Source organism: Triturus cristatus, chromosome 6 (assembly GCF_964204655.1).
Source record: "Triturus cristatus chromosome 6, aTriCri1.1, whole genome shotgun sequence".
Classification (NCBI taxonomy): Eukaryota; Metazoa; Chordata; class Amphibia; order Caudata; family Salamandridae; genus Triturus; species Triturus cristatus.
Window position 1 is genome coordinate 821,674,916 of NC_140589.1, and position 13,072 is coordinate 821,687,987.

The window sequence follows — 13,072 nt, forward strand, 5'->3', positions numbered from 1 at the left end:
GATGTGTTTTTATTGCAGGTTTGAGGCTAATGTGCTTTATGCCCACAGAGTATACCTAAGGTTATGAAGTTTATGCCTACAGTTGCGTTCCGGCTGGTGTCATGCATAATGTGCCTGATCTAATGTGTTCTAGGCCTTATGGGTCCCGATGCAGGATGTGGCTCATGCCTAATCTGTTGACTCCCCAGGATTAGGGCGGAATATGCTTTATTAGGCCTACGGCTACTTCCTTGCCTAACAGGAGCGTTGCATCCATACAGATATGGTTATGGCTAATGGGACTTATGTTGGTTATGCCTACTGCCTTTACCTGCCTATTGTGATGCCATGAGGTTTCCATTACAGGTGTTCCGGCCTAATGTCTAATGTCACGCCCTGATGTTTTTATTCCAGGTTAATGCTTATGGACTTTACCTTTATTCTTCACACGTACATTTATCCTAACTGTACTTCGCAATGGTTCTGGCAGGGGCCCGATTGGCCCTGCCATGTACATACACTCCCCTGTAAATATTGACCTGGCGCCAGTTGGCGCAGAGTAGAGATTACTGAAATTATCTTGTGTTTCTACAATACAAAAGTTATTCTTACACAATCTTGTGTAGCGTCTCTTTTTGGAGTGTGCCTTGTGTGCCGCCTGTGTGTACTGCGTGGATGCTTTGAACATTTCCTCTGGAGTTTGGCCCACCTGCTCTGCACCACGCTACCCGTTTCCAACAACTGTCATTTCTCCTTGTCAGGTAAGCCTCAACCCAATGTAAGAACATTCACGCAGTCACCAGGTCATATCTCAGCCCATTACACAGAGGCATTTTGATAAAGTCCAACTTCATCCTGTTGAATTGAATTCCTGATCTCCCTGTGTGACTCATCGTCACTTGATTCCTGCTGCCTACATTTATCTGTTAGTATTCAACAGATGATACTAACTCTCAGCCATCAATCTGAACCCAGGGTTGAACCAATTCTGTTGAAATAACCTTACCATAGCATCCCTACCGCTTCTCATTTTCAGACAATGGTAACATTGTAGCACGATTCACCTAAGGGTAATGTTCTTTGCAGCAAGTATAATCTGTTTTCTTTTAGTGAACCTGCCAATTGTCAGGTGCTGAGTATGAGTCCTCGGCAGCAGTATTTCTACAGCATGGGGCACCATGACAGTAAGAGGGTGTCCCATTACTATAGTCTCACACCTTTTAATGCTAACAACTGCTCCCTCTACAGATTTAAGGCAACCAGACTGTTCTATGGCTACAGGATCAAGAGTAGCGGAAAAATAAGCCACAGGTCTTCGAGCATCCCAATGCATTTGTGTAAGCACAGTGAGAATGCAGCCCTCCCTCCCACTGCAAAAGAGCGTAAAAGCTTTATTGTAATAAGGCATTTCCAGTCTCAGCTCTAGGAACGCAGCCAAACAATCACTTCCCGTGGTATTGGATCAGACACATCCTTGTGTGTCAGCATCTATAAGGGTCTGGCCACTAGGGAAAAGTTGAGTATCCACTGGCAACAGTAGCCTATCATTCCCAAAAACATCCTGACTTATCTTTGGGTCATGGGCAGATTCATTTTTAGAACTGCAGAGATCCATTTTTGTATGACCTTCCTCTCTCCCTTCTCAATGTGGTGCCCTAGATACAGAACTTCTCTTTTACAATACTGTAACTTATTTTGGGACATTTGATGTCCATTCTCAGCCAAGTGGTTCAGTAATGCAATAGTGTCTTGTTTACAGGCCTCTTGGGTATCTGACACTACCAACAAGTTGTAAATATACTGAACTAGAACAGAATTACAGGGCATTACCAAAGACTCAAGATTCCTTTTAAAAATCTGATTGAAGATTGAATACCCTTCAATCTTTATACCCTTTTGGGACTCAGCACCATGCCAAAATACGGTTATAGAACCAGAAGGTGACTGTTCTCATGCAAGGGTATAGAGAAGAAAGCATGACACAAATTGACCACAGTGAAGCACTCAGCCTCACTTGGAATTTGAAACAGTATCACAGCTGACTTCGGTGCGACAGGACAACAAGGGATGACAATACTATTAATCTTTCTAAGGTCCTGCACGATCTGGTATTTAACCCCTTCGCCGCGGCAGGAATTCCGCCGTGGCGCTGGGGGGGTTTGGGGGCAGTTGCGGTGCCACTGTGCTCGTGACGGAACCACTCTGTCACGAGTCACAGGTGAGCTGTGCTCATGACGGAGTGGTTCCGTCACGTCTCCACCCACTGCGCTAATCGCCCGCACAGGCGGGAAATTAGCGCCGCGTGGGTGGAGCGGCCGCCAACGGCCGCAGCATGACGGAACCACTCCGTCATGAGCACACGGCACCCGTGGCTCATGACGGAGTGGTTCCGTCATGAGCACGGAAAGGGTTAATGCTTTGTTTCTGCAGGCCCATAATGGGTGAGTTACATTGACTTCCCAATATTCCTTTCAAAAAGCCTTGTTGTATGATTGACTCAATCCCCGGGATAATCCCAGCTATCGTTTCTAGTGTTAAATTATATAGAATCATTCTAAGGTACTCAGCATTGAGCTTAACACTTATTCGGACAGAATCAACTCCCTTTATGAGATTTATGTCCTCCCTGAAAAGTCCCAGACCTCAGGCTTCACCGTCTCTGGTAGATCATCTTCAGTCATCAAAGGGTACAATCCAATAGCCGTCCCTTAGCTTGCCAGTTTGAAATCAACATCTTCATCATGAGTTTGAAACTCCACACCTTTCCAAGTGCAGTAAATAGTGAAGTTTACTTTACACAGTAAATCACATCCCAAGAGGTTTACGGGACTGGAATCCCACACCTCACAGTGGTGCCTTTCTTCAAATGACCCTATTTTAACTGGAACATCCTTCGTGACAGGGTTTGTCATTTGTTTATTAGCAACTCCTACAACTTGGATTATCTTTCCCCAGAGGGGTGGGTTTTGAACCTCTGCTGTACTAACTGTGTAATGGGTAGCACCGGTGTCGATCAAAAATGACACAGGGTGGCTATTTACCTCACCTTTTATGAAGGGTTCAATCTGCTCTACCTCCAAAACTACACCAAGTACGCAATCTTCCTCCTCCCTCAGGCAATGTCATTGTAACTGGTCAGAGCTGTAGCCCTCAAATATTTCAAACATGTGGAACTGTTGAAACGGGTTTTGATTTGGGAAAAAGTTCTGATTTAACATTGGACCCTGATTAAAATTAAACCTAGGACCATTTATATTCTACTGAGGCATCACGGCTTGAGAGACCTGCGTTACTGAAACTTGTGGCATGTTAGAGCTTGTCACTCTTGGCATGGGCACATTTTGTTACTGAGTTGGAACACCATTCTGCATCTGTACAAGCTCCTAATTCTGAGCTTGAGTCTCGTTTGTTCTCTTATTGGGGTTCAAATGGCACTCGCATTTCCAATGCCACAATCTATTACATTAATGGCAAGGATTCGATCTCAAACTTAAACAATGTGGAAGGACCCACTATGTGTGTGTAAATTAATCACTGTATGTAGTATGTACATGGACCCATTAGGTGCTTTTAAAAGACCCCTCACACACCAACCTACTTGGTGTCATGCTTCATCATTGGGGTCCCAACCAGGCGGCCGAGTGCCCCCGGTTGTGCTACGACGCCTGATTACAGCAGAGCCGGTGTGGTGCGTAAGTGTGATGTGCGGTGATATTTTACAGTTAAAAATACCTCTGAGAATCCTTGCCTTTTAATTTTAATGTTGGCGGCCCAGGATATGTTTAAATCCAAAATGAGTGATGCAACTAATCTGGGGTTATTACCGTTCAGTTGGCTATGTGTGGCGGTCTACATGTTTCAGCCCATGAAGGATATTAAAAGGGCTTTCTTCAGGACCAGGTGAGTGCAAAGTAAGTGGCAAAGGTGAAGGATGCCACGTGAAACCTGTGCTGTACCTGCACACGTGCTAAGGTGTGTGGTAAAAATTTCAACGTACTCACTGACACTTGAAAAATGAAAAACTTCAATGATTTTAGAATATAAGCAGATATCGAGGTTCTGGGGGCTAGGGAGCTCTTTCACGAGTCCAATTTGGTTTAAACGAGTCGTCCGCTGTAAACCTGAATAGGTCCCCCGTGGTCCCGGCTGGTCTCTTCAATGTCGCAATATCAATTCCAGTACTTGAATCAATTGGAACACCACGACCTCTACCATGTGGAGCACCATTTCCACCTTGCATTGTAGATCCTGCCTGTGAGCCTGCAACTTCTTTCATTCCACCCACATTCCCTACTTACAACTGATTCAGAATTCCCCTTTGTGCCGCTGTCATCTGGGCGAGCATGAACTTTTCTTTTAAATGCTACTGTTTCACATTCAATTCATCAGTATAATATTTCGCGTACCTCAGGATCTCATTAATCAACTTATTTTGCAAACAGATCAGATGTTGCTGAATCGTCAGACTAATCTCTGACGTGAATCCTGTTACAAACCAGAACACAAAGCTTCCCATATCCTTACTTCTGGGATTTTTCATCCTGCTATGCTGTTTGAACTCTTGCAACAATCTCTTATAAAAAAGCATGCACAGTCTCTTTAGGTTCTTGAGTAGTTTGATTGCGCTTTACCCAGTCAATATCCTTTGCAAGCATTTTTCCTTTGATAAACATAATTACTTGCCGACACTTTTTTATCATCTCCTGTGGGAACGCATGTGTTATTGTATTTCTAGTGAGTTCTTTCTCTAGCCATTGATGGCCACTTTACAATCAGACCACAAATCACTCAGTACCACAGTATCGAAAAGAGTATTCAAATCTACCCATAATTCTTAGTGATTCTGTCAACCAGGGTGTACCGCAATACTGGGCATTCCCTCGATTTAGGCAAGTCATTTGTAAATGCAGCAAGATCACTCCTACTTCAAGGCATATGTACATACCCTTCACTTGGCACTTCTCTTAACGGAAAACTTGGTGTTCCCTCTTCGTCTTGAACACTCAGGTGGTTCTCCCTTTCCCTCTGTGGTGGACCCCACTTTCAATTTCCTTTGTTCTTTCTTTTTGGCCCACCTATCTTCCCCTTTGTCTAACTCTCTTCACTTCCATGTATGCCAATCAATTCCCTAATTTGCAGTTTCATCCCTGAAGCCCTCATACTCATTATAGGTTCTTCATCAACACACACACGATAACTCTTCTGTAATTACTTGGTTTTGTTAAGATCTATGCCATAGACTTGTGCCAACTCTGAAAGCTTGTCATGGGCTTGCCCTGCACGTTATGTAACATCCTTCCACATATGCAGAAGTTCATTCTCTTGATAACTGTCTTTGCGGGAAAAATTAAGATTTCCTAAAATCATTTCATCTAACTCCAATTTTAATCTAACCGCATCCACATTTCCTTCTCTGGGAGCAGGATTTCCCTACTTGACTCTGAGCTTTCACAACATCTGGTGTTTGGACAAAATATTGAGTCAAAAATATTGGTTGGACAAAATATTGTGTCAAGAATATCATGAAGGTAAGTTTCTATGGGTACGCAAAGTTTTACTGTACTTAACTCCACATATATGTACCTTGATGATATATCTTCAAGGTACATAGACGTAGAGTTAAGAATAGTAAATTGTAGGAAAGTGCCCCTTTTTGACATGGCCACACCCACTTTTTGCCTGGTATTCGATGCAATTTTGACTGGAAGTGCAGTGGGTTTCTGCTTTGCAAGTACCCAGGGCCAGATCTCTTTCCCAAAACTGTGCAATTGTTCCCCCAATTGACAATACCTTTGGCACCACTGTAACAGGGACATCTTAAGGATTTGGGGGGCCCTGGGCCAAACATATTTTGGGGGCCCCTGTTCAGGACACCTTTGAATTTATGATCTAATTTGAGCCCCTGTTTCCCACGCAGTTTCCGCTTCCTCAGCTGCACTGGCGATCCAGTTTGCATCATAGGCATTAGCCTATATATTCCCGATGTAAATGGACATGTGCAGCTTACATGTGTAGGATTCAGGGTTTCCTGCCCTGCTACTACGTTTTTAATACTTTTTAAATTGTATATGTGTGGCTGAATTACTCTGTGCTTTTTAACAATTTCTCCTACCTATGCGCCCTTGCACTTTACTTGATTCTGCTTGCCAACACCTCCTTAGCTGCTCCGATTCGCATCTCGCTTTTCCTCCAGTCCTGGTCCGCCGCGGCTGATACGCCGATTGTGAGGAGTGCTGGGGCTACTATCAGGATCCTCACTTCCGCCTATGCATTTTCCGCTTCCTCAGCTGCGTTGGCGATCCAGTTTGCATCATAGGCATCAGCCTATATATTCCCGATGCAAACGGACGTGCTAAGTGGACGTGCACAGCGGGCGCACCGCTGGCGCCGAAGGTAAGCCTGTCTGCGCCCGGAGGCGTTCGGCGCCGGCCATGCTGCCCAGTTCCCCTCCGGTGAGTTTCTTCCACTATATTGCAATAGGGAAAAACTGCTTAGCCTTAGGCGGCTACCATTATGTCACTGTACAGCCGCTGATCCGAGGTTGGAGGTAGACTTTCGATGCAATAAGTGCAACTGGACTCTCCTCCAGCCCAGGAAACTCGCACCCAATATCCTCCCACGCAACAATAAGTGTAAAAACAATAAGAAAACAGAGGACTTAAAGGCCACCCTTTTAAATTGTCGCTCTATACAAAAGCATGAACCATACATTTATGGCCTACTTTTAGACTAACAGTCTGATCTTTTATTTCTCACTGAGACCTGGCTGTCTGAAGCCTCCAACCCTACTATCACCTCAGCCATCCCTACGGGTTATAACATTCTTAGGAGGGACCGATCGAATGGGAAGGAGGGAGGTGTTGCCATAATTTACAATAAAAAACTAGACTGCTTAGGCTTCTGCTGTACCTTATCCCCCATCATAGCATAGCTGGATTTCTGATTTACAGATCTCCCAGTGCTATTGGAAATGTTATTACTACGCTTAATATAGCCACCAACTCCTTGGCCTTAAAATACAACAACTGCCTCATTCTGGGATATTTCAATATACATATGGACAATGGAAAAGACCCTCAAACAATTTCCTTGTTGGAGGCGCTGCAGGCCTGCAACATGTTTCCATCTGTTTCTTTGGCCACCCATGAGAAGGGCCATACCCTAGACCAAATCGTTCACAACTTTGACATATCAGTAAACCTACCTCTTCCCATTACCTGGTCTGACCACCTCCTATTAAAATTCGTCATTCCCAACTCTGCCACAGCCCCTTGAGATAACACAGGGCAGAGGGTCTCTAATTACAGGGCGTTCCATAAAATATCCATCCCGATGTTAGCAGACGCCCTCGGCCGTTCCTCACCAGAGCTGTCTGGCTGCCCCGACTCGGACGCCCTCTCAATAGATTCATGGCTCCGAACCAACATTGATGCAGTAGTACTGGTTGTTTGCTGCTCCTCAAAGAGGTCAGCCCCACCAGCTCCATGGTTTAACGATTCCCTTAGATCTCGCAACAGAAATTGTGGAACAATTTAACGGAAATGGCGTAAATCCTATCTACCTGAGGACAGGAAGGTGTATAAAGACACCTTAAAAGCTCATTACATTCTTGTGAAGGCAGCCAAGAAAAACCTCTTTCAAACCAAGATAGAAAATGCCCAAAATAAGAGTAAGGAAATCTTTAGCATAGTTAAATCCTTTACTGCCCTGAGAGCCGGCACAAAGGAAGGGCCATGCACTGAAGAATGGTCTAAATAAATAGTTGAATTCTTCCACAAAAAGATCTCCATGATCCAACAAGCCTTCACTAACATCTCAGAGGAAGAACTGACCTTCTACCTTAGTTCTAATAGCAAATTTCACCTCTTGGATCCTACATCTTTACTAGCTTTCTCTGAGTTTCAGCTTGAAGAGTCACTGACCCCTCTCCAAAGCATTAAGTCTGGCTCTCCTACTGACCCATGTCCAGGGAATATCTTGAACCTATTAGCTCCCACCATAAACCCCCACAGTAAACCAGCTCTTTAATGCTTCTCTCTCCTCAGGCAACATCCAGAAATTATGGAAGAATGCTAAGATTCTTCAACTGATAAAAAAGGCTAACGCCAAACCGACGGACCCTGTCAACTACAGGCCAATCTCCCTTCTTCCGACCCTCTCCAGAGTACTAGAGAAGCATGTAAACAAGGCCCTCCAAAAACACATTGAAGATGGGAAGCTCCTTCATGAGTCCCAATCCGGTTTTAGGGCTAACTACAGTTTGGAGTCCGCTCTGCTGGAATTGACTGAATTTCTAACGGGTAAGCTGGACCAGGGAGGCAAGACTGTTCTGATACTGCTCGATACGTCAGCGGCCTTTGATATGGTCCCACATGAGAGGCTCCCGGAGAGACTTGCTAACATCGGTCTGGGGGGGGACCACCTTTACAATGGATGTCATCCTTCTATGGCAAATAGATCTCAGGACATCTGGCTCCCCCCTTTCTCATCCCCAGTTCCGGCCATGAATGTAGGTGTCCCTCAGTGCTCCATTCTCAGTCCTACCCTTTTTAATATATATCTATCCCCCTTGCATTTCTGGTAGAGGAAGAGGGCGCCAAAATTGTTTCCTATGCTGATGACACTCAGCTGATGTTTATGTGTGAAAAAGGAACCGACTTTGACGGGGCAATGATTAGGTCTTGCCTCACGAAGGTTTTTTAACTGGCTTAAGATCAATCAGCTGAAGTGCAATCCTGACAAAACTGAAGTTGTTTTCTTTGGTAATCCATAAACGCCTGACTGGAGCGCTTGGTGGCCAAAAGATCTGCCGCCCCCGCCCGCTGAAAAGGAGAAAGTCAAAAACGTAGGAATTGTCATAGACAAGACACTCTCCATGTGCTTTCAAATTCAAAATCTAAATGGCACTTGCTTTGGCATACTCTGGATGCTAAAAAAAACTCCTGCCACTGTTACCGCTTGAGAGCAGAAAGATCGTGGTGCAGACTCTGGTGACATCAAAGCTTGACTATGTCAACAGCTTGTACCTCTGTCTTCCCAAATCCCTTATCCAGCGCCTACAAGTGGTACAATACGCGGCGGCCAGAGCCATCCTGAAACCTAAACTCAGATCTAGTATGACCCCTATTCTTAAGTCTCTCCGCATAAAAGAACGGATCAGCTTCAAAGCGATGACCATCTTATTTAAAGCTTTCCATGGCTTAGGAGCCGGCTACATAAATAAGCGCGTTAATCGCTACACAACAGCTAGACCCCTAAATTCTTCCAATGCCAACCTGGCCATCATGCCTAAAATATGCAGTGCCCGCATTGGAGGCAGATCCCACGGCTTTCTAGGCCCAAAATTGTGGAATAGCCTCCCTGAGTCTCCGAGACTAACACCAGACCTACTCTCTTTCATGAAAGAACTTAAAAACCTGGCTTTTTGATAACTGATGGGTCTTTTACGCATGTTTTCCTCCCACTGTCATGCGCCAGGACGCTCTAGTCTGAGTAGCTTCGCGCTTTATTAAATACACAATTTCATTTCATTAGGTCCCTGACAGTGCACAGGAACACTCGTCCAAATTCTAAGCGCCTTATTTATGAGGCTTTGCTTCACTTTTATGCCGCTGGTGCGTCACTTTTTGTGACGCACCGGCAGCATAAAATATGTGCAATGTTACGCCCTATTTACAAAGTGACGCATCTAGGCAGATGCTTCACTTTGTAAACCCCTGCACCGCATTATACCTGCGCCAGGCATAATGTATGCAGGGTGGGTGTTGCCCCGCAAAATGCCTCGTAGAAGTGGCGCATTGAAATCTATGAGAACTCAGTGCGCCACTTCTAGGACGCCATTGCGTCAATATCTTACACCTGCCACACAGCAGGCATAAGACTGATGCAGGCCCTTTCACATGGGGCTTGCCCCATGTGAAAGGACACATTGCTGGAGTTGCGTCTATTTTCAGACACACCCCAGCAATGCATCACTTTTACGCATACAGATTTGTCAGAAATACTGACATATCTGTAACTCCTTGCGACATGATGCGTCATACAGTAAATATGACACATCCATCATGTCGCAACGAGGGCGCACTAAGAAGTGACGCATCCCTGTTTTCACACAGCGATGCATCACTTCTCATAAATAAGGCCCTGAATGTGTTTACATCTAATATTCAGGGATAGTTATGTGTGTTTTCAATATTGGTTATGTGTGTTTTCAATATTGTAACACAGCAGCAGCTCACCAATATTACTGAAAATAATCTCTGTGACGCCCTACCATTTCTTATATGTTAGGCCTTGTTTTGATCTAAAATAAAAGTTTTTTATGTGTATTGCATGAAACATAAACACAAAATTTCTCTGCAAAATGGCTGTACTAGACTCTCACACATCAGGTACATAAGAAATAAATGAAAGGAAAACCGAATTTAAAACAAAATGTTTAGGAAATATTCAAGGTCATTAGGGCAAAACTCTGGAGAATGGAGCTGACTGTCAGGGGGCCCCCTGAAAGGCTGGGGCCCTGGACCAGAGCCCACTTTGCCCATGCATTAAAACGTCTCTGCACTGTAAATCCCTCGTCAATGGTACCCAAGCTACCTAGGGCATGGGTATCAAAGAGGGTCCCTAAGGGCTTCAGCACATATTGTGCCACACTAAGGGACCCCTCGTCTAACTCATGCAGACTGCCATTGCAGGCTGTGTGTCTTGGTGCAGACAAAAGTGAAAGCATGACATGGCACACAGCCCTGTGTGCCATGCCTACAGACACTGCATACAGTATATGTAAGCCACCCCTACAGCAGGCCTTACAGCCCTAAGGCAGGGTGCCCGATACTGCACGTGTGGGTACATCTACATGAGCAGATATGCCCCTGTACTGGCCAGGACAATTAACCAGGGAAGCCCTTTTAAGTACATGTGCAGGACACTGGTGAAAACGAGTTCCCAATCTACATGATGGCTTCACTGAAACTAAAGATGTTTGGTATCAAACATTTTGTATTTTATGAACCCACACTGATTCCAGGGATGGATTTATTAATGCATGCACCCACAGGGTGCCTTAGAGGTGCCCCCTGAAAACCTACCAACTACTAGTGTGCTGGCTGACTGGGCCAGACCAGCCTTCCTTGGACTATGAAAAAACCTCTAAACTAACCCACTTGATTTTTCTAATGGCTATAAGCTCTCATAAATAGACATGTCCCCAAAAAAGAGAAAGTAAATGTCTACAGACTGAATATTTATGAAAGTGCATATTTTTTTATATACATTTCTTTATCTTTTTATATATATATACCTTTTTTCCCATTTATATTTGTTTTATCACGATTAAATAGACATACATGTATTTACAATTTTGATTCCACCACAGATGAGTTTCTGACCCCCAGGGATGAGGGCCAATGCTCTCAGAAGGCCAGAAACAAAAACTGCTCCTGTAGAGGGTGATTACACTCCTTGCCAGAAGGATGACCTGCAAATTAGCATTCCAAGGTAGGGGGCTTCAAAGAGGCCGCGGCCTTTGGTATGCGAATCTGGCTTTCCTCAGAGGGATGCCACTTCCTTGACCAGGGCCCATTTGTGACAGGGTAGGCGGGAAAATTAATAGTCAGAGAGGCGTGTTCACCATAAGGCTAGTTCCTCCCCTAAGGTGGGCTACCTGATGTGGACACGAAAGTTCAGAGTCTACCATCTTTATGATGGCAGAATTAGGAACTCAGGGACAGGGTTATGCCTACTTACCAAAGGAAGTGGTCAAATAGGAACATAGTGACCAAGGGGTAAGTAGCCCATTGGCTAATACCCTACACTCTCTTAACTTCCCTAAATTCAGTATTTATGGAGCCTCTGGCACATGAAATCAGATCCTGCTGACCTGAAAGAAGACGGATGCTGAAGAGTCGCAAAAGCAAGAACAGAAGACCAGCAACTGATCTGGTGCCAACCCTGCCGGCCTGCCTACTGTCCTCAACAATTGCACCAAATACGACTTGTCCTGCAGCTGCCTGTGCCTCCAAAAGCCTGGAAAGACTTCCAGCCTTCAACTAAGACCCATGAGCTTCAGTGGAGTAGCAGAGCTGCTCACCTGCATCCTGCAGGCACCCCAGAAGAGCTTCAAGGACTTCGGACTGCCAAAAACCTGACACTGGAAAGCATCTCTGCACCCCTGCCCCCTAGACCGAGTTGAAGTGGGCCAACAGTGCCATCGTGGTCCCCAGACCCTCCAGACTCAACGCCCACCTTGGGTTTCAGGCCCGGATCCAGGAATTTTTATTTGGGTGGGCCAAGGATGCATTTGGGTGGGCCACTGCGGGCCCGATTTGTCACTTATATATCTGGCCAGGCCTGCTTCAGTGCCCTCCTTTATCTCTCCTTAAGTCTTACAAGAGCCCGTAAAATCCATTATTTTCTTTCCAAATCTCTTTCTAAATGTTATCACTCTAAAAAAGTGTTTTTTTTCTCCATGTAATGTTCTTCTGATGGGAAGAGGAGGTTTCTGAGGTGGGAGTATCAGGCAAGTGACACTTCTCGGGCTCTCCCTCATGACCTCCTCCTCGGACTCCCTCACTACCACCCTCCTCCAGTGCCCCTCATCTCTCTGTAGCCCCTCCCCCTATTGACCTCCTCCTCAGATTCCCTCACTACCACACTCCTCCAGTGCACCTCATCTCTCCGTAGCCCCCCCCCTATTGACCTCCTCCTCGGACTCCCTCACTACCACCCTCCTCCAGTGCCCCTCATCTCCCCATAGCCCCTCTCCCTATTGACCTCCTCCTCAGATTCCCTCACTGCCACCCTCCTCCAGTGCACCTCATCTCTCCGTAGCCCTCCCTATTGACCTCCTCCTCAGATTCCCTCACTGCCACCCTCCTCCAGTGCACCTCATCTCTCCATAGCCCCCCCTATTGACCTCCTTCTCACCACTACTTCTCTCCACTATGCTTATGTTCCCTTGCGGGTTCTGTCTCTTATAAACACACACATCTTATCCACATGATCCCCTTCAACTTTCATCTCTCCCCCAGCCTCATACCTTCTTTCCTTGCTCTGCTTTATTTATATCCATGTCTCCACTTCCATCCTCCCAGAG